This window comes from Peromyscus leucopus, chromosome 9 (assembly GCF_004664715.2).
Source record: "Peromyscus leucopus breed LL Stock chromosome 9, UCI_PerLeu_2.1, whole genome shotgun sequence".
Taxonomy (NCBI): Eukaryota; Metazoa; Chordata; class Mammalia; order Rodentia; family Cricetidae; genus Peromyscus; species Peromyscus leucopus.
In genome coordinates, this window is record NC_051070.1 from 112,936,552 (window position 1) to 112,958,510 (window position 21,959).

Here is a 21,959-nt window from a genome sequence, read left to right on the forward strand (position 1 = left end):
ATGCCTACAATATAAGTTCTGAACAGTTATCAAATTACATTATTTTAATTTTAGATAATTTTACCCCACCCCCCACCCCACCCCCCACCCCCACCACCACCCCCACCCCGCAAAGGCTACAAAGTCATAGAAGACTGAAAGTGTCTAGCTTCCAGAAAGCACATAGAAATGATCACTTAAGCCGGACACTTTAGGTTATAATACAAAGTTGCCTACCTTTTTGTTCCTGATTGTAAAACTAATATATTTTTATCATAATTTTTTTCCATCACCAAATCTTGCATCCTTGTTAGCTTTGCAAATTCTGTTGTTTGCATACAGAAGCCATGATAAAACTCCAGACCAGAGAATTCAACAACAGCAACAAAGAAAGATTTGCTTATTTCAATAATCCTTTCTTCTGAAATTTACTGTTCTTTGTCCCCTGAGAACACAAGGCATGGTCTCTGGCTCCTCACCCACCAAGGCCTGTGTTCCTGGGACTTATCAGAATAAACAGACAGAGAGACACAGATGGGTATTTCAAATACCACATGAAACAAAATATCCTTTTACATTTGCAAGATAAACAGGATTTCATTGCTCATATCTCCTGGATAAAGTAGAAGAAAGAAAAGCAAAGCAAACAAACATGAGAAAAGGGCCCAAGGCCTCCGAGAATGTCTAGTGCCCAGGCTAAGCTGGCTGCTTGAGCCTTTTGGCTCTCAAGTACACCGGGCCCCCATTGCCCTAACAAACCTTCCCCTCACTCTCAGGGAGTGTGAGGGAGTCTGACAGCAACATGCCTTCACATGCTCTGTTGAGGATGAAGCTCTGCGGTTACTGTAACGAAGTACTCTAAGATCGTGTCTCCAACAAATACCTGCACCGTCCCTGAGGAAGGTCAGAGGAAGCTCTCCACCCCCACCCAGCATTTAAACCTCAATGAGTGACAAATGAAGCACACCATCCTTTAATAGAAGGTGGCCCCCGACACCAATGTTCACAAATGTGTTTGTAAACACAGCTACTATGGGAACGGATTTAACTTATCCCTCTACTGAGCTCCCCAGCTGTCTGTTGGCTCTGAAGCCACACCTTCACACCATCAATTCCTGTCAAGTAAGAAACTAGAATTGGGGTATTCCCACTGGTGGAACATCATGGATTCCTTTGTGACAGGAGGTCACTGATTCAACAGGGACTGGGTGCAGGCTGTGTCCCATCCCACCGCATCTGTGTTCACCCATCAGGTGTTCTGGTTGGCTGTGCTGGTAAAAGCAGACGTACAAGACGCTAATCTGTGTGTCATTGTAAGGCCACTGGCAGCACCAGGCCACACCCTCAGAAGACAGTTTCCATTCCTTGAAAACAATGATGTCTGAATACAGGCTGGTCTGCATTCCAGGATTTCCAACAGCTTTTATTAGACATCTATCTCCCTGACGGCAGCCCCTGGAGACAGAGTACAAAGAGAAGAGATGTGCCAGCTGTATGGTCTAGCTGGAGAGCCAGGCCTTTGTTCTGTTAAATAACTAGTTTAAATGTATCTGTGAGGGCACATGCATGTGTTAGTTTTTGAAATTAAGATCTAATTATATCATTTTAGCCATTCCTTTTCCTCCCTTCAAACTTTCCCATGCACAGACACCCTACCCCACCAGGTTCTCAAATTCATGGCATATATATATATATAATTTTTTCCTAACTCTATAAGTACAACCTGCTCAGTCCACATGAAGTTACTTGTATGTATATGATTTCAGAGGATTTCAGGACTGACCACTTGGGTGTTGGACACCAGCTTGAGCGCTCGTCCCTGGGGAAGACTATTTCCCCCACTGGCAGCATTTCTCCCTGCCTGCAGTTCTCTGTCTGAGGTTGAGGCCTCATGAGATCTCTCCCCTCCACATTAAGCATATCTATTGGTATCATCCTGGTCCAGATCTTAATTAGGGAGCTGTGTTTATGAGACCTCATGGGTGCAGCTTCTCTGACATTTCCAGCAAACAAAATCTCACAGCGAACTTCCCATTCCTCTGGCTCTTACTATCAATAATAATTGTATGTAAATCATTAAGGAGTACAATGTACTGTTTCTATACATGTATGTGTGACTAAACAAGCCAATGAACATATCTATCACTTCACTGACCTGACTTTCTTGTAGTAATATATTAAAATTTGACTCTTAAAATATGTAATATGTATTTATTAACCTTAAGTCTCCCTGCTGTGAAATATAACCCCAAAACTTATTCTTTGGGGCTGAAGAGATGGCTCAGCATGTAAAGGGCTTACCATGTAAGGATGAGTACCCGAGTTTGATCCCCAGAACAAATGTAAAAACTCCAGGCAGGGCACAGACACAGATAGCTGTGGCTAGCCTAGCAGTCCAACCAGCCCAGCCTAGTAGGCCAGCCCCTCTGACCAACTCTGTCTCAACAAAACAAGGTAGATAACCCCCAAACAATGTAACACCCAAGGTTGACTTCGGGCCAACACATGCATGTGTATACACATGTCCATGTACCCCCAACACACACAGAGAAGAAAAACAAAAAACAAACAAATAAATAAAATTCATCACCTTACTGAAACACTGTAACTTCTGACAGAGAGTTTCCTATTCTCTTTCCCCTCTTCTCCCATCTCCAGCTTCTTATCCCTCATTCTACTCTTAAAAGTTCAATTTATTTGATTTTATTTTTATTCTGTGTATAACTGATACCATTCAATGCTTGTCTTCCTATTCCTAGATAATTTTGTTTAGCATAACACCTATATATGCATTCACGTTGTCCTAAAAGACAGCAGTGCATCCTCTTAAAATGCCAAATATTATATTACTTTATCTAATCCTCTGATGATAGACACTTAGGTTGATTTTATTCCTTGGCCATTATAAATAAAGCTACAATGGACACAGGTATGCAGACAGACTGGGAGGGCCACCATTTTGCCAAATGCTGCTAAAAGATATTTCAGGGTCTATGAAAGTCAAACACAGGCGCCATGGTCATTCTGTTTGTCTCTGGGAACAACTGAGGCAGGAGAATGACTGTTTAATGAAAATAAAAGTATACAAAGTGTGGTGAAGAAGAAACAATATTGGTGGACTCAGGGGTGAGGCAAGAACGTCAGGTTCAGAAATAAGATATTTATATAAAAAAGGAAGATTACAGAGACGAGGAGACAAGGAGTACAGAATTCTCAACCTGACTTGGTCCCACAGACTGCTCTCACATATCATGGCTGTTTCTGGACATGGGGGAGGGGGGAGGGGGAGGGGGGGTGCCTTGGTTCTATTTGTTCTTCACAGAAGCCACCACTGAGAATGGACCAAGTGCTGATGGTGTAGGGGTGAGCATAGCCATCTTGGGTGTGTATGTGGGGGGGTGAGTCTCTGAAGAGCTTGGGTGCCTTCCCTCAGGCTAGAGTTAGTTACTCATGGAAATCAATGCCCCTCAAGGAAACAGAGCCCAGCCAGGCACAGGGGTTCTAGGTCTGCAGTCTCTAATCTTCGGATTGCACGACTTCAACTATTTCCACCACGGGGTCAAAGAGAAGCAGAGGGTATGGGCTCAGGAGGTTGAGCTAGGGCATGTCTCATATGTATGCCCTATGGCAACCCAAAAATGCACTCAAGGTAGTCCATTTTTTGAGCAAAGATTTAATGGAGGGCTACCTACTGTTGTGGAATATTATTTTAAGATGTGTTACATTTGTTTATACTGCAGAACATTTGTTTGAATGATGCAAAGATGTGTTGCATTCCTTTGTGTTACATTTGTTTAACTCTGTGAAGCTGTGTTACTTTGCCTGTCTAAAACACCTGATGGTCTAATAAAGAGCTGAACGGCCAATAGCGAGGCAGGAGAAAGGACAGGTGGGGCTGGAGGGCAGAGAGAATAAATAAAAGGGGAAATCTGGGAGGAGAGATCAAGAAGCAAGAAAAGGAGAGGAGGATATCAGGGGCCAGCCACCCAGCTACATAACCAGCAGTGGAGTAAGAAAGAAAGAAGATATATAGAAATAGAAAAAGATAAAAGCCCAGAGGCAAAAGATAGATGGCTAAGACTTTGTTGACTCCCTATGGGAGGCCTTTACCCTCTCTGAGGAATGGATGGGGGGATGTAGTGGGGTGGCAGGAGGAAGGAAAGGGGGAACTGTGGTTGATATGTAAAATGAAAAAAATATTTAAAATAAAAATAAAATAGAAAAGCTGGCTAGAAACAAACCAAGCTAAGGCCGGGCGCTTATAAAAAATAAGCCTCTGTGTGTGATTTATTTGGGAGCTGGGTGGGGGTCCCCCAAAATAGCAAAGAACAAAGAGTGAAAGAGTAAGAAAACAACTACAACCTACAGAGTTCAAAACATTCACAAGAAAACAAAATAAGTACGGTGCTTTTTCTTGCTTATCGTTTATCTTGGAGGCAGGCTTTCACTGCAGCCCAAGCTGGCCTTAACTCCAGGTCCTCCTGCTTGAAGACCTTCCTGAGTCTAGGCTCCAACCACTTTTGAAGCTACCATCCAAATGACAGGAAGAAGGAGGAAAAGATGGAGGAAAGAATGACTAACATGAGATATTACTTGATTTAAACTCTCAGAAACTCTGGGGTTCAACTGAAGAAAACAGCTCTCCAAGGCAAAGCTTTTCAAGTTTATTTTGGAATAAAGTGGTGGTGCTGCGTTAGTTTTTAAAGCAATATTTACAGAACAGTTTGTTCTGGAGTTCTAACTGGCACAAACAGAGTAGGCCTGGGACACACTCACCAAAATGGTGACAATGAAATTATGGCCTGGGGTGGTAGCAAATTACCCTCTGCTCATCTCACCAACACCTAAGGTTCAGAAACAGGGGAGGCATCATCTGAGCGAGTAGAGCATTTGAGCACACACCCACCGGCCCTGCCCTATCCTACCCCCCTGTGCAGTTACCCAGGCTGCTAGTGCAAGATCTATCGGCCCTATAATTACCAGATATGAACTAAAAAAACCGGGCCTTTTTAAAGCTTGGCTGCATCTCCCAGCTACACTTTATTAGCATCAGAACAAACATGTTTCATGTCCAACAGCCCCAGTAACTGAGAGCTGCCTGCTACGAGACACAGCCACATCGTGGTTGAGCTCCTTTTCCAGAATGTTCTGTAGTGGTGCTGATTCTTGAAAAGCCAGAAAATACAGGAATCGAGTAAAACAGGAGGGCCAGAAACAGGCTGCGCAGTGAAAGAGGGAGCCAGTGGGAAGAGCCCGCAGCTGCAAACATACAGTGAATCTCATGATTTCAGAGGAAGAGCCGGTGGTCGTGGTGGGTGTAGGCATGCAGCTCCACTGCAAAGCTTTCCTGTTTTGCCTTATTGACCTTCTCAGCAACCCTGTGAGATAGATGGGCGTTAATCGTTTTTTTCAAGTCAGGCTACAAAAGCTTACAAAATGCAAGCCCAAAGGAAGGGACACAATCAGAGCTGTATCCCAGGATGACTTAACTCCAAACCTGCCCTGGGAAGGAGAGAAAGAAGCAGAAAAAAAGGAGAGAAAGTGAATGACACTTTATCAAGACACTCTGTGCTCTGAATCCACCATTGCTCTGTGAAGGCAGTGATTAGCACAAAATCTCAGCTCGTGGTCCCAGCTCTCTGTGGAATTGCATGGATGCTTTTTCTTTCCACCAAGCACCAACCGTGGCCATTGCCATGCCCGTGTCAGGAACTGAATTCTGTGATCCCTCATCAGTCCTGTGCTGAAGCTCTAACTCCCAGGGTGATGGCAGATGGAGGTGGTGTCCTTGGAGTTAATTAGGGTTGGATGGACAACAGTGAAGCTGCCACGACAAGATTGATGTCCTGCATGCGGAAGAGACACTGGCTGGAGAACGACCAGATGTTCACTAAGAGCCCGTGTGTGCTCCTTCTCCCCTTCCATTTAACTCTGGACACAGTAAGAAAGTAGTCCTCTGCGACGCGGGAAGACCCCCGAATTTACTCTCTATTGTTGTGACAAACACTCTGACCCAAACCAACCTGGGGAGGGTACGGTTTCTCTGGCTTCCACATCCTGACCACAGTCCGGGACTAAAGGAAGCCAAGGCAGGAACTCAGGACAGGAACCTGGAGTCAAGTGAAACAGGGCCGGGCGGTGGTGGTGCACGCCTTTAATTCCAGCACTCGGGAGGCAGAGTCAGGCGGATCTCTGTGAGTTCGAGGCCAGCCTGGGCTACCAAGTGAGTTCCAGGAAAGGCGCAAAGCTACACAGAGAAACCCTGTCTTGAAAAACAAAAAAAAAAAAAAAGAAGTGAAACAGGGACATGGGGGAAGCCATCTTACTGGCCGCCTCCTCCTGACTCACTCAGCTAGCTTGCTTATACAACCCAGGACCACCTGCTCAGGAGCGGCACTGGCCACAGGACGTTTACAGGCCAATCTGATGGAGGCATTTTTTTTTTCACTTGAAGTTCCCTCTTTCCAGATGATCTAACAAAACACTAACGAGGAGAGAAAGTCCCCATGAGACACTGAATCTGCCAGCACTCTGGTCCAGTCTCTCCAGACCCCAGAGCTATGATAAACTACGTCTGTGCTCTAACCACTAAGTCCACACACAGTATTTTGTCATAGTGGCATCAGCAGACCAACATGGCCTATTCAACACGTGGAGGAAGTTCTTTCAAGCATTCATTCAAAACAATAACAAAAAAATATTTCCTGGTGTAAGATAAAACCAGGGGTTATTTTGACAGACCAAATCACTGCCCTTGTCAAAGCAATTACTAGAACACAGGAGAAAAAAGGAAAAAAAAAAACAGAACTCCAGAGGATACAAAACAATGCACACTGCCATTTCTCTTCGCTTACAGTAAGCGCAGCATAGAGCAGCCTGGAGAGATGGCTCAGCAGCCAAGGGCACTTAATGATCTTGCAGAGGATTTAGGTTCTGCTCCCAGGAGCCACATAAAGGTTCACAACCATCCCCTAACTTTAGTTCCAGGGGACCCAGTACACTCTTCTGACCTCTAAGGGCATGGGCTCAGGCATGCATGGAGTGCACATAAAATAAGTAAATCTAAAAAACAACAAAAAAAATGTTTTAAAGGTCAGCTAGAGGAAAAGCTCTAAGAAAATTACACTCATAGACTACAGTCCTGAAAGTTCACTCGTAACTGTGACGCAGGAAAGGAACCGTTGGAAGGAAACAGCCGAGAAAATAAGGCCGCTCAACACATGATCTCCTCCAGATTCTACAGACTCACACTTGAGGTGGCAGGTGTGAACAGGAAGGAAGCTCACACCCAGGAAGGCAGGAGAGCTATTCTGGGGAGGTGTGCTAGAGGAGATAGCAGGTTGCCTGGAGAACAAGTGCTCAGATGAATGCAGCCCTGGCATGTGCATCCATTCATCCACACATGCATTCATGCATGCACGCAACGAATGTTTACCAAACCTCTACTATAGCTGTCAGGAGAAGCCAGAGATACCGTGGGGAACCAGACATGATATCCATCTGAAGAAGGTCACAAGCCACTGGAAGATTACAGATAAGCACTAAGCCAATCAACACTACTCATAATGAAATACGTCTCAGGAACTCTGAGTGCTCAGCTGGGAGCGGGGCTGAGGGAGGCTTCTTGAGGGGACCCCTATGATTCCTGAAGAGGAAGATGACTAGAGGGAGAGGTGGAGACAGGGCATGCCAATATGAAATCTTTGTATTTTTGTCCTGAAGGGAAGCCATTCAAGGTTTATTAAGAGGGGGATTCCAAGTCCAGTTCACATTTAAAAATAAAAATGTGGCCAGGCGGTAGTGGTGCATTAGTCCCCGAACTTAGAAGGCAGAGGCAGGTGGATCTCTGTGAGCTCAAAGCCAGCCTGGTCTACAGAGGGAGTTCGAGGACAGCCAGAGCTACAAAGAGAAATCTGTCTCAAATAATAATAATAATAATAATAATAATAATAATAATAATAATAATAAATAGTGGTGCAATGTGGATAACAGAGTAAGGAGGGTTTGACTAGAGGAGAGGGATAGGTATAGAGACCACTAAAATTATCCAGGCTAGAAATATTAAAGCCTACACTAAAGCAGGTATGGGAAGAATAAAAAGAACAGAACCAAGTCGAGAGAGATCAGTTGGAATTGAAAACAATTTGGAAAAGAGTTATGAAGAGGAAAAAAGAAATCAAGATAGTCTCAAAGATATGGTTGGTTGTGATTGGTGTGTTAGAAATGTTCCCAAAGACTGGACATAGGACAAGATGAAGGGAAAAAGGCCATGTTCAGATAGATCTGGTGAATTATAAGTACTTTTGTCTACTGAAAGTCTCAAGATATCTGTGTTCCATGACCATGTATTATTTATTGCTATATAAGGGTGTTGACACAAATTTAGCAGCCTAAAACAATGTATAGACGCTGAGATGGCTCAGTGATTAAAAGCACTTGGCTACTCTTCCAAAAGACTCAGGTTCAATTTCCAGCACCCACATGGTAGCTCACAACCAACTGTAACTCCATTTCTGGGGGAATCTAATGCCCTATTCTAGCCTCCTTGGGCACACATGTGGTACACAGACATACATGAAGGCAAAATATCCAGACACATTAAATAAATAAATAAAATGTAACAATTTTAAATACACGCTTAATGTCTCATTGTTTATATGCTTAAGAGTCCAAGCTGACTGAACTGGCCTGACCAGACTGGGGTAGGCTTCATTTCCTAGCTTAGATGGTCATTAGTGGCACCTAGTTCACTAACACTGCCAGACTGACAGCCTCAGTTTCTTGCCTGCTTATGACTGGTGCTTTTAAGTTCCGCATCAGGCAGCCATCTCCTTGGGCATCTAAAAACATAGCAGCTTTCGTCTTCAAAGCAAGAAACAGTCTCCTTGAAAACTGGGCATTCCAATTCTATGTAACCAACATATATACCATTATTTTTGCTGTATTCTACAGATTACAAACAAGTCACATATTCTGCTCTCACCCAAAAAAGCCACAAGTCTAGAAAATAGGGATCATTGGGGGGAATAGGTAGGTCCACTATTATCATGTTCATTTAATTTTCAAGAGTTAGAATCCACTGGACCCATTTCTTTGCTGGCTATGGCCCTATAGCCTAATCAAATACAGATAGATCTACAAACCATGCATCCCTCTTGGTCTGCCTTATGACCCTACATTATCTCAACTCATCCTCTCCTTAAGCTTTCCCAGAGTCTCTCCATCCCCCTCCAATAGAGTATTCTAGCACTTAAAATTTATTGAAATTAATTGTTCTGAAATTTAAGGACAAAAATGTGTACCTCCAATAGAAATAATAAAGGCTGCCATTTATTAAATATTTACTATATATTACTCACTATAATGGCAATAATGCAATTTCACATTTAATTCTTACAATAATACTAACTTAAATGAAAAATCTATTTCTATTTTGAATATGATAAAACCAAGACAAAATGAAGCTAAATAGTTCCCAAAGTTGGGTAAGAAATAAATGGCAGGTACCAGGTAGCCCCGGTACTTAAAAACCTGACCAGGCACTTATGACATCATCACCCTTCACATTTTTAGAATCTTCTAAGTGAGAAAATACCAACTAGCCAAAAGCTACTTTAATATTTGAGGCGTGCTCGTGCGTGAATGCATGCGTTTGCTTGCTTGCTTGATGTACCACAATCATGCACAAGCCTGCAGAGGCCAGAAGAGGAATCAGATCCCCTGAACCTGGGGTTACAGATGATTGTGAATTGCTGTGCGGGTACTGAGAACCAAACTTGGTCCTCTGCAAGAGCAGTAAGTGTTCTTAACCACTGAGCCATCTCTGCAACCCCACAAAACGTATTTGAATTCAAAAACACTTTCAAACAAGTCTGTAGCCTTTTCACAAGCTACTATCTGCCCATGTGTGCATAAACAGTGCACACACATGGAACCCTGTCTTCTCCCCATAGACAATGAGGATTAGTAACCATCTGCAAAGTCTTATGACTCACCCACATGGCTCCTTCCCTGGGCATCAGTAATCCCTGCCACATTCTCCTCATATATAGAGTACATCAGCAGTTCTCAATCAGGGACAGTTCTGCCCACTTGGAGTTCATGTGACAAAATCTAAAGACAGTTTTGTTTGTCACAGCTGGGGATGGTATGCAAGTATCATTTAATGAGGATAGACCGAGGATGCGACTGTACTTCTCTCAATGCTCAGAGCATATCCTCCCAAAACGAAATGTCAGCAGTGTTGAGCTGCAGTGTTGGAGAGCACTGTAAATTCTCCACGCATTTCCTGAATCAGTCCTATCCCTCCAAGATCAGCTACCAGAGCAGGGATCTCACGGTAGCCTTGTCATTTTCTCAACATCTGAGAGATACTCAGTGTATTAAAAACCATGACAAATACATAGTAGGATTTCCTTCTATAGGAGCTATTTATCCAAGCTGGGCCTAGTGGGTCCCACCTGTAACTCCAGAACTTGAGAGGCTGAGGCAGGAATTCTGCAAGTTCAAGTCCAGGCTTAGGTGCAGAGTAACACCCTTCAACAAAAAGAGCTGTTTGTTCAACAGTATCATATCCTCTCTCCAAAGCGAGAGCTGCTTACCACAGCCCTCTCCAGCGGTTCTTGGTGCTTGAATCTCCGCATTATGAAACAGATCTCTGGTTTAGAAGAATTGTGTAAAAGAAACAATAAGCAAAAACGGAACAAATGAAAAACAGAGATGCAACATCAAATGCCAAGGGCTGGAAGGCGTTCATTTTCTTACGTTAACTGTTCAGCCTGAAATGTACAAAAGACAAGGCCATGCAAATGGATGGCAAACAAAACTGATTCTTCTTTTAAAACTACACAGCACTGTGAGGGAAAAGAATGCTGTTCTAAGACAGTCCAATGCATCTGCTGAACAAAGAAATCTTTGACCATTTATTAGCAAAAGCAGGAGTTGTGAGCGTATTAAGATGAGGGCATGTTACAATTCTAGGAAGGGAAAGGACCTATCATTTCATTTTCTAGGTACAAAATTTTAAATCTATTCTCTAAACAATGCATCAAATGGTCTAGCTTTCCAACGAATTCTGTGCCAAGTAGGAAAATGTCAAGTTGTGTATTTCGACTCCTCCATCACCCAATCTCAGGGTACAGTCTGGCTCCTCTTTCCCTCACAGACAAACAAAAACAAATCCACTGAATCCCAAAATAACTTAAAGCCTTTGGGCTCCACCCCTACTTGGGAGAAGACTGAATTGTTCTGTCTGCTCCAGACAGAACTTACCACCGGGAGTGGATTAATCAGACTGGACAGAACCACATGGTCTCAAAAACTCCTCAGGAGCACCTTGATTGTTCCCAATTAGGAAGGCTATCCACAGAAGCCCAGTGAAGCAGACAGCTGCACAGTCCAACCGAGGCCATTAGCTCCTGCTGGTTCGTGCCCCTCAACTCATCAAATCAAAACTGGTTGTGAAATACAATAGCTGCCCTGAATTACTTCTAATGAGGGCTTTAGAGAATCAAAGCAGGAGGGAAGCCCCAAATCACTATCAGTCACATTGAGAATTCACTCAACATTGTTTTGGAAACATGAGCTCTAATTTCTCCAATATAATTTTCTAGGCTAACATGAAGACATCTAAAACAGCAATACGGGTATGGACCTGGGCATGACATAAATGGCCTACAGTAAAGTCCATCTGAGCACTAGCCTGCTTTCACAGTGAGCTGATCTGGCTAGACTGAGTCCTTGGCGAGGCTTGGTTTAGAGTTTGAACTGATATGTGTGTGGTTAGCATCTGCCTATATCCTTCATCCACTGACTCACACCTGACCCCTGAGACCAGACCTCAGTCATTTTATAGAGAGAAAAACAAGCTCCGCTTCCTCCTTAGTGCCACATTATTCTTTAAACGGTAGGCATCGGGATGGCTGTTCATTGAGCTCTTCCGATGTTCCTAGCATGACACTCCACATTTTATGTCATTGATCTGGTTTAGGTTTGTTTGCTTTTGTAATGCTAGGAATCAAGTGTAAGGCTCACACATTGCAAGTACTATATCCCAGCCCTCTCCTCACATTTTACACTTTGAGATAAGGTCTCACTGAGTCTCCAGGCTATTCTAAACTCACTTTATAGCCTAAATGGGCCTTGTGATTCTCCTGCCTTGGCCTCCCAAATAACTGAAATTATAGGTCTGTATCACCATGCCTGGCTTGACTTAATTTCTCTATACTAGGCAAATATCATTACCTTTACTTTAAGAATGAGAAAACTGAACCTCAGAAATGAAAAAGTAACTTGCTCGATAACACAGATAATAGAGAGTAGAGCTCAACCCTGTACTGATATTTAAAGAGGTCAACAAACTCTTCGATAAATCATCGAAGAGTAAATGTATCTTTTACAGGCCTTGCATTCTCTGTTGCAACCTCTCACCTCTACCTTCCATAACTCTGCACTTTAAAAGTTAATGTCCATGTCTTTGTATGAAAATCAGAAGGCTCTAAAGATCTAGAAATGCTCTCCTGGTTAGCACATATAGCTTTATGTGCATCCACAGTAGCAGCAACCTTTTGGGGGTTAGGAGCTAGACTCTGCTTTCTAGACACCCCAAAGCTTCACTCCACAGTGTTCAGTATTAATGAAATGGTGTTCTGGATCCCTTACCACTCATGTGTGTCTACAGAAGATCCTGATGGAGCCATGGCAGCCTCTGGCCTGCAAATGCAGGTCTCACGGGTGGACCTGTGTATACACTGAGCAGTCAGCCATTGCTTTACACAGGCAGAAGAACTATTTCAGCCATGTAAAGACCACAGTCACTTGTGAAGGTCTAATTTCATTATTATCACGTTAAACTCTGATGAGACATTATATTCTGTGGAATGAATAATCACCGCATCATAACACAAGGTAATATTTTAAAAATCTAAATAAATATTGCAAGCATCAAGGAAATCACTTCCCAGAGCTCCATCCATTTATGACCATTTGCATGTATAGCTGATTCTATATAGAGATATCAACCTGCCAAACAGAACTACACCATTTACAAGCTTCCTCTCCCCTAGCACTTCTGCCCCAATTTTCTCAAATAAATGGATAAAGGCGCCTTCTACTGCAGACTACACAGAAAGGGGGCAGTCGATCACGACATCAGAATACTGTTCTCCCAGAGTTGGCATCCTGGGTGTGAGGTTTGGTGCCTAGCATTTAGTGACAATGGAATGAACTTGAGCCCCACTGATCCTCAAGTCCTTCTCTAGAATCCAAGAACAAACCTGACTGTGGCGTGGGTTCTTGATTGAAGGAAACCATATCTCTAAAGTGATCCACCCGCTACTGTCTCTCATCCTTCTCTATCCTCCGACATAGTCTAATACTAAACACAATGGAGTAACTGGGCTCTGGCCTGGTGTTTTACTTTGTGTAAAGATTCTTTAAACTTCTAAATAATTATTACCATGAGGTAAGAGAGGCACTGTCACACAATTATACTGTAATTGCCTACAATGTTACTTTCTTGACATGAGGGACTGAATAGAACAAAAGCATTATTTTAATCTAGCTTGCATGTTCAGTGGAGTTACATACCACAACTATCACATAACTATCACCAAGTTGGTCATGTGTAGCTTGGTTTTCAAAGGACAACTACATCCAAAGACACACTTTATCCTAGCAGCCTAGACTATGAGGCTTCAAGTCAAACTGTTTCACCTGCCAACTTTCTGACTCAGTAAATGGATGTGGGCAAGTCTCCACCCTCTCCAAGCCTTGCTCTCCTTGACTACTATGGAAGAATGGTGCTTTCTCCCTGCGTTTATTATGAAAGTAAAATGAAATAACATTCTGTAGGGCTGCTCCCAGGGACTCTGTGCCCTAAGCCATTGTTAGCACTCTTGTTGTTAATGCTCATCTGTTACCCGTAAGGTGATCGGAAGAACATTTGGTTCTGAATGGAGAGCTTGGCAGAAAAGCTGAACAATAAAATGACTGGAAACAATTAATGGTCTAAAGTGACATTTTGACAAGTGGACAACTTCTTTGGTAGAAATTTACTTCAGCACAGGTGCATGAATTTGCCAAAGTGTGCACATGTGCAAAATATGGTTTATTTGCTAAAAACTCCACCATATCATCACCATGATTGGAGTATGGAGCCAGACTGGGGAGTCTATCACAGAACAAATGCCGAGTTAAAATTAGAGCTCTGCTGCCCAATGAAGGCAGTTTCTCAAGTTCCTTTCTCCTTTTTCTACTTCTTGTCACCCTCCTACATCAAACCTTCCTACTATGCCAAGAATATACAGTTCAGAAAAAGAGACCAGGGGAAAAAAGCAAAATTAAGAAAAATACTTAGGAAACTAGGATTTCAGGGAAAATAATGAGACACCAGAACTGCCTGATCATAAACACTGTACACCACTGCTCTGCAGAAGAAACTCTATTAACTGTTCAATGTTCTAAATATCTGTTACCAATAGGCAAGGCACATATTCTTACTTCCACCTCACAGATCAGGAACCAAGAAGTACAGAAAAAATGACCTCTTCAAACCCAAACAGCTGGTGGGTAGCAAGTCTAGATTTGAACCCTATCCTCACGGTGACAAAAGTCTTTTTAATAGCCCCTGCCATCTCTAAGCTCTGTAACAGATGTGGAGGTCTTATAAATAAAGAGTAGGATTGGTTCATCTCTCAAGGAGCAAATCGTTTAATGGGGAAGGAAGACAGAGTCACAGTGATAAAATGGGAAGCTGTGGTCTCCAAGGGTGAAAGAAAAGCGGTTTGAAAGCACCAAGGAGGAAGGAGAAAGAGAAAACAGGTCACTGAAGAGGCAATGGAAGAGCTGAGCGATGAAGAATGAGGTGGGCAAGAAAGACGGAAGTGGGCAAAATGGCAACATGAGAACAGGAAAGATCCTCCTGAGCTGAGGTGGGAAGGTGGGCGGGAGACAGCTGAGCCATGAGGGAACTGGAGTAGAACTACAGAGAACAGAGCTGACCAGGAAAAGTCTCTTCAACCGTGCTGTGGAGCATGCGGGGATTCTGTAGGCAAACTGTGGGCTTTCAAAGACTGTGGAGGCAGCTGCTGCCCCAGGACAGACTAGAAAAGAAAGATAAATAAGAAGGTCCACCGGATGCTCTGAAGGCTTATAGATGGGGTGGGGAAGTCCAGGCAGACAAAGATACCAACTCTGACCTGAAACATGTGAAAAAAAAAAAAATGAAGCCTGCTTGAAAGAGTTCCAACAAGACAAAAATCTCTCACATGCAAAACAGCAGCTTAGAATCATCAACATCTAGGACACAAAACTGAATACGGGTACGCTATCTGAACCAGTAAGAAAAATAGGAGAAAGCTTCAAAAGGGAAGGCCACCAACAGAGGCCAACTGAATCCAAATGGAGATGGTCAAGGCTCAAAATTTAGCTTCAAGAACTCAGTTAAGAGAGCTAAGAAAATGACAATAACCAAAAAATGAAAAACAAACCTACTAAGTCTGGTTGGCAGTTGAGGAATCAGACCGTGGGATGCAGAGAAGGACCTTAGGAAGTACACGGTGGAGCTGGCCAGATGTCAGGCTGCCCAAACTCCCACAGGATGTTCTCTAACCTATACATGTGCATGGTGGTACATACACACAACTGTAAATATAAACAAAACGTAAATGTAAATAAAAGGAACTTAAAAATAAAGTAGCGCTTGCAAAATGGCTGAGTAGGCAAAGGCATTTGCCATCGAGGCTGATGACCTGAGTTTCATTCTGGGACTCTCACAGTGGAAATAGATAACCAACTCCCAATATATTCACACACATACACACACACAATAATTGTACTTTTAAATGTTGTATGCTTAAAACAAAAAGAAGAGCGCCATCACTGAGAGCAGGCAGTAGCAGCCAAGCCAGCCTATGTAGTAGATAATGTGCCTGTCTCTGTCAAAATGGAGGTTATGTTCATAGGGCAAATTTTGTGAGCTTTCCATAAAAAGATGCTTCACGAATAACATACAAGGGCCATGGAAGCCAAAGCACAACCAGGGAACAATTAGGCCCCTGCAATAAGAGCATTCTTTTCTTCTTGTCCTAAGAATTACTCCCATGATGGGCTGCAAATCATGACTCAGACTCAGCAACTCTCCCCAAGACTCCATGGATATCACACATCCACCTATATGGAGAAGATGTCTTCCCACCATCACGGGACTTGGGAAAGTTCCCCACGAGTCAACATCCACACTGAACACTACAGGTCCTCCTAGAGGGGAAAGAGGAGGAAAATGAAATGGGGAAAGAAAAGATAAAACTGAAGGAGGGAAGAAAGAGGAAGAAGCAGGGGTTTGAGAAGTGGAAAAGAGGGAGGAGGTAGAGAAAGGGAGGGAGGGAGAGAGGGAGGGAGGGAGGGAAGGAGAAAGAGGGAAAGAGGGGAAGACACAGAGAAGGGAGGAAAGGGGAGGACAGAGAGAAGGAGGAAGGGAGAGGGGGGAGGACCGAGAGGAGGGAGGGAGAGGGGAGGACAAAAGAGAAGGAGGGAGGGAGAGAGAGGAGGGGGAAGACAGAAGGAGGAAGAAAGAGAAGGGAGGGAAGGAAAGGGGGAGGACAGAGAGAAGGAGAGAGGAAGAGGAAGGGGAGGGGGAGGACAGAGGGAGGAAGAGAAGAAGGGAGGGAGGGAAGAGGGGAGGATAGAAGGAAGGAGGGAAAAAAGTTTACTACTCTTGCTGCCTGCACAAAAAAATCTAAATGCTTCAGTGTGACTGATAAAAGTTGGCCCACCTCCACTTCCTGGCCTCTGTCTACCCCGAAACAGCCTCAGAACAGTAAACAAAGACAATGACTAGAAAAGAGTGTGCACATCTCAGGCTAAGCAAATAGAGTGTAGAAAGCAGGAAAAGTACTGTGCGATTCTGCTCATAGGAAATACCCGGACCGTTGGAACCCACAGTAAAAAAATAAAGTAGATTTGCAGTTACCAGGGCCTGAAGGGGGACAAAAGAATAGGGACTTATTACTGCAAGGCTATAAATTTTCCATGGAGTGATTAAAAACTATAAAACTGGTGGCAAATCTTGTACAATTATAATTATATCATTATAATTATATGAATAACACTGTTAAATAGTACAGTTAAGATTTTTAAATAACAAATTTATAAAAATGAATGGTGTACGGCAAAACCCATTAAGCTGCACGATTTAAATAGCTGAGTTATATTACACGTAAATTATAACTCCGTAAAAGTGTTAAAAAACATGTACATAAAATCCTGGTGAAAGAAAGACAGGGAATCCAGGCACCCAACTGCTAGGGGAGATGAGCCACACATGCATGGCAAGACATGCATCTGCTCTCTTCTCTAAGCTTTTCCAGTTTTCCCCAAATTTTCATAAACGAGCTTTATGATGCTGCCTTTGTAGCCAGAATTAGTACAGGGAGGTGGGCACTGGCTGCAGCTTCCTCACTGGTCAGCCTCTGCAGCCTGGGCTCTTACGGGGCTGGGCTTTAATGACCCTAATGAGACAAATGATGCAGCCAGGGACTCTGGAGGAAGACCACTGGGACTCCTGCAGTCATAAAGTGCCTCTTAGGACCCATTTCTTCCTCCTCATGCTCACCCACTACCCACTGCTGTCCTTGGGCAGGGGCTAGGGGGTTTGCTGGTAGATGTCCTGCCCTGGGTCAAAGTCCGATTTAGGAAGCTCATCTGCATCTGGAGCCTCCAGCTTAAACTTCTTGCCATCCTTGGCAAGTAGTTGGTAAGTCAAGTAGTTGGTTTCTAGGTTGGACTTGAGAGTTCCCACAATGGCCAGGACTGTGACAATCTCTGGGGATGTGACAAAGGCATGGGTCTCGGAATTCACATCATTGCAGCCTGTGAAGTTCCTGTGGTAGGAGGTGATGACTGTATTCTTTTCCCCCTTATTAATGTCTTTTTTTGTCCCACTGGCAGATGTAAGGGCCACAGGCCTTGGCCAAAACAATACCACCCCCATCCTCAGAACATGTGACTAGCCGTCTTTTCAATGGTGGTGTGGATCTGTTCAAAGCCTGGTGTGATGGTGAACTGGAACTTCCACTTGAGTCCGTGGGCCAGTGCCTGCTGCCCACAGCTGCTGACCATCTCAAGTCCCCAGAGCCTAAATTGGTGCAGCTGCCAATCAAACCCGCTCCGATGTCACAGAGGCCAGCCTTCCTTCTCTGCCACAATACCCACTTCTGCCACTGGGTAAGCCAAGTCAGGGGTAAAGGGCCCATCGACATATGGCTTCAGCTCACTGCGGTTAATTTCAATCACTTGTTCATACTGGCAGCCAGGGTCAGACACTAGGTATCTTTGAATTTTTCAGCCAGATTGGCAATGTCTGTCTGTTTAGTCTGTATTGCTCGGGTGCTTCTACTTCCTGAGGTTGTATGGGAACACTTGATGTGGTAGCCCCAATGTCTGCACCCTGATTGCAGACGGTTGCCATGCCAGTACAGGAGATGAAGTCAACACCAGGCCATGGTGTTCCACAATAGCACCTGTGCCACCTTTCACCATGAGGATGTCTGCCACTTTCAGGACCACATCTTTGGGGTGAGGTCCAACCAGAAATGGAGTCCATCAGCTTCACACCAATCACTCCCAGGGGATCCCAGCCATGATATTCACAGTATCAGTACCCCCCTACTTCAAAACAGATGCCTCCCAGGCCACCACCACTGGGGGGTGTGGGAGTCAGTGCCAATCAGAAGAACTCCAGGGTATACATAGTTTTCTAGAGTGATCAGGTGAATTATTCTAGATCCAGGCTTCCAGGAGCCCACGCCATAGTTGGTACCTGCAATTGCCAGGAAATGATACACTTCTTGGTTTATGTCCTTGGCCTGGTGTAGGTCTTTCTCACCCCCAAGCTGGGCCTCAACCAGATAATCACAGTGGATGTCTGATGGCATGGCTACCTCGGGCAGCCCACTGCTGATGAACTGTTGCATAGCAGTCTGGACTGTTGTATCCTGCATGGCCACCTGGTCAGGCCATGGACGCGGGTATGTCTTCCCTTGCTCAATCTCCTGGTGGGCTGGGTCATCCAGGTGTCCATGCATGATCTTCATGAAAGTCAGAGGCTGGTTCAACCCTGTGTGGACAATGTTAATGTTCTTCTCTAGCAGATCACAGTGGAGGTACTCATTGGGCTCAGAGAGGCTCATGGCACAGGACAGAGGTCACACAGTACTGCCAAACACCCAGGGCCTCCGCAGCCAGGTACCAGTAGGCTGTAGGGTACCATTTTGTGAACTGACAAAGATAAAGTCACATCAATTTTAATATTTTTAATGGTTAAGAAAAAAAGAATATTTCATGACATGGAAATGATTTAATTCAAATTCCAGGGTTAATAATAAAGTTTTATCGGAACACAGATACTCCTATCTATTTGTATATACCTATGTCTATTTTCATGCAGTTGCAAATCAGCCTATTTGATCTATACAGCTGAAAAAATTAATGATCTAGTCATTTACAGTGGATAAACATTTACGTTTTTAGTGGATAAAATCTAAAATCAAAACATAGCATTTGTTACCTAGGGTTAATCCATGGCATGTGAAAACCCCCAATGAGGTAGGCTTTCACTGATATTTATTGAGGGACTAAAACCAACATCTCCAGGCCACTATCTCCACAGCATCCAGCCTGGGAAGCCAGACCACAACCTCTGCCGTAACTGCTCAGGGGAGTCAGGATTTGGTCAATGACTGCCCACTTCCTTATCATTGCCTCTGCTTCCAAACAAATATTCTATTCTCCCCCAGACCATTCATATAAGACGCCTCACTTCTAGTGAGCTCACCTCCTTCTTCATGACCCTGACCACCAATCAAAACGTGGACCTGAAGCCTTCTTACACGTACAGCTCTCCCCCTGCTCTGCCTGCTCTCTAGTCTCTGCCAAACGCTGGAGAGGATGGTAGGAGCTCTTGCCGCAGCACATCCTGGATAAGCACCATCTGCTTGTTTTCCTTTGGGTAGTCTTTGTTTCCTTTCAGCTGACCCAGAAACTTCTTGGTCCCCAGAGATATGGTCTGCACTCTCTGTTGCCATGGACTCAAGCCTTAAACTGTATGTGGTACCCAAAGAGGCCCCTTGTGCCTTGCTGTTCACAGAGTGTCAAATCTGCAGTGATATGGTAAAAGAGTGTGGGGGTGAATTCTACTCGTATTGGGTTCCTGGCTGTGTATTTGTCATTTCCTAGGATTGGGCTTTGTTAGTGGTCCCCATTTGTTTGGAGAAACTAACCCATCCCTTTGCGTGCTTCTGTCCGCTTTTGTCCTGACTTGTGCTGTCTCAAAGTGTTGCCTCCCATAAAGAGAACCACAGGGCATGGACCCTGTGTTGGTTCAAAGTCATTTAATCCAGAAGCACAGTCTGGGAGTTTTGTGGTTCTTACCAAATTGGCGCTCACGTGGGGAAACTTTATGTGGCCCATAAAAAAAAGAATAATGTTTTCTTCCTTCCATCTTCTATGTTTACCCTGAGATACTGGCTTCAGTCCAAAGAGGGCAATTCTTCTGGTTTTCTTGTAGGAGGGCCACATATCAGACTGGCACCTGTAGAGGCCAGCCTAAGGTTTGAAGGTTTAGACACAGGACACAGAAGGCACAAACATCACTTTCAACCAAATGCTGCCATTATACACAGGTAACTTAAATCTAACTCTTCTCTTCCTGTAGAAGAAAGAAAAAAAGGGAAATACTTCTTCTGCTGCATCCTTCCATTATAGCCCTGATTCATGTGCCTAGCCCACAGAAGTCCACTAAAGCCATCTTCAATAGAACTCTAGGAAATCGCTGCTTTCCAGAAAACCGTTTATTTGCAACACACGTTGGTGGGGCCAAGGGGAGGAATACAATTTCTCAGAACCAATTTTATTCACATGGAGAGACCTCCAAACAAAATTCTGATTTAAAAGCACTTTCCTAAAAAAATGACTTGGCCCAATCTAATGAACAATTTGAGGATCTTAACATAAACTGATTTCTCCAGGAAATCCTCTCCCTTTTCCTGCTGTTGCTCCCTGTATCCCTCCCTCTGGCTCCCTGATCCTCCAGTCTCTCCCTTGTGTACTTCTGTCCATCCTCTTTTCCTTGAACAAACCTCCTCAGCTTCCCATCAACACTTCCACACCTCAAAAATGCCAGCTGCGGGGGCTGGAGAGATGGCTCAGGGGTTAAGAGCACTGACTGCTCTTCCAGAGGTCCTGAGTTCAATTCCCAGCAACCACATGGTGGCTCACAACCATCTGTGGTGAGATCTGGTGCCCTCTTCTGGCCTGCAGTCATATATGCTGTATACATAATAAAATTTAAAAAAAAAAAAAAAAAAAATGCCAGCTGCTATCCAAAGCTCCATTCCATCTGTCTTAGGGTTTCTTTTGCTGTGACCAAAACACTGTGACCAAAAGCAAGTGGAGGAAAGTGGTTTCTTTCACTTTCTAGCTCTTAAGTCCATCACTAAGAGAGGTCAGGGTAGGAACTGAAGGTACCAACATGGGGAAAGGATGCAGAGGCCATAGAGAAGCCCTGCTTCCTGGTTTGCTTTCTGTGGCTTGCTCAGCCTGCTGTCTTTGACCAGACTATCCAGGACCACCTGCCCAGGGGTGGCAGCACACACTGTGGGCTGGGTCCTCCCACATCAATTATTAATCAGGGAAATGTCCTACAGGCTTGCCCACAGGCCAATCTGGTAGGGGCATTTTCTCAACTGATCTTTTTCAAATAACCCTAGCTTGTGTCAAGTTAACAAAAAACAAAAAACAAACAAACAAACCTAACTAACCAGGACACCATCCATGAGCCAGATATTCTGAAAACTATAGAATTTAAACCTTAGACTTTAGTTTAGCACAAAGCTATAATTAAGGATTCCTTAAATCCAGACAAGACTTCTATTTCTAGAAGAATTTAGAGTTATTTTGAGTACATATGACCTGGGTTACCATAC

At 44.0% G+C, this 21,959-nt stretch overlaps 1 protein-coding gene and 1 pseudogene across 25 annotated transcripts in view; both read right to left on the reverse strand.

Annotated features, from left to right (window-relative positions):
- Nucleotides 1–21,959, reverse strand: part of Erc2 (ELKS/RAB6-interacting/CAST family member 2) — an 893,602-nt gene that overhangs the window by 775,780 nt on the left and 95,863 nt on the right. The gene's annotated exons all lie outside the window — the stretch shown is intronic.
- LOC114702145 lies at nt 16,614–21,221 on the reverse strand (annotated as a pseudogene).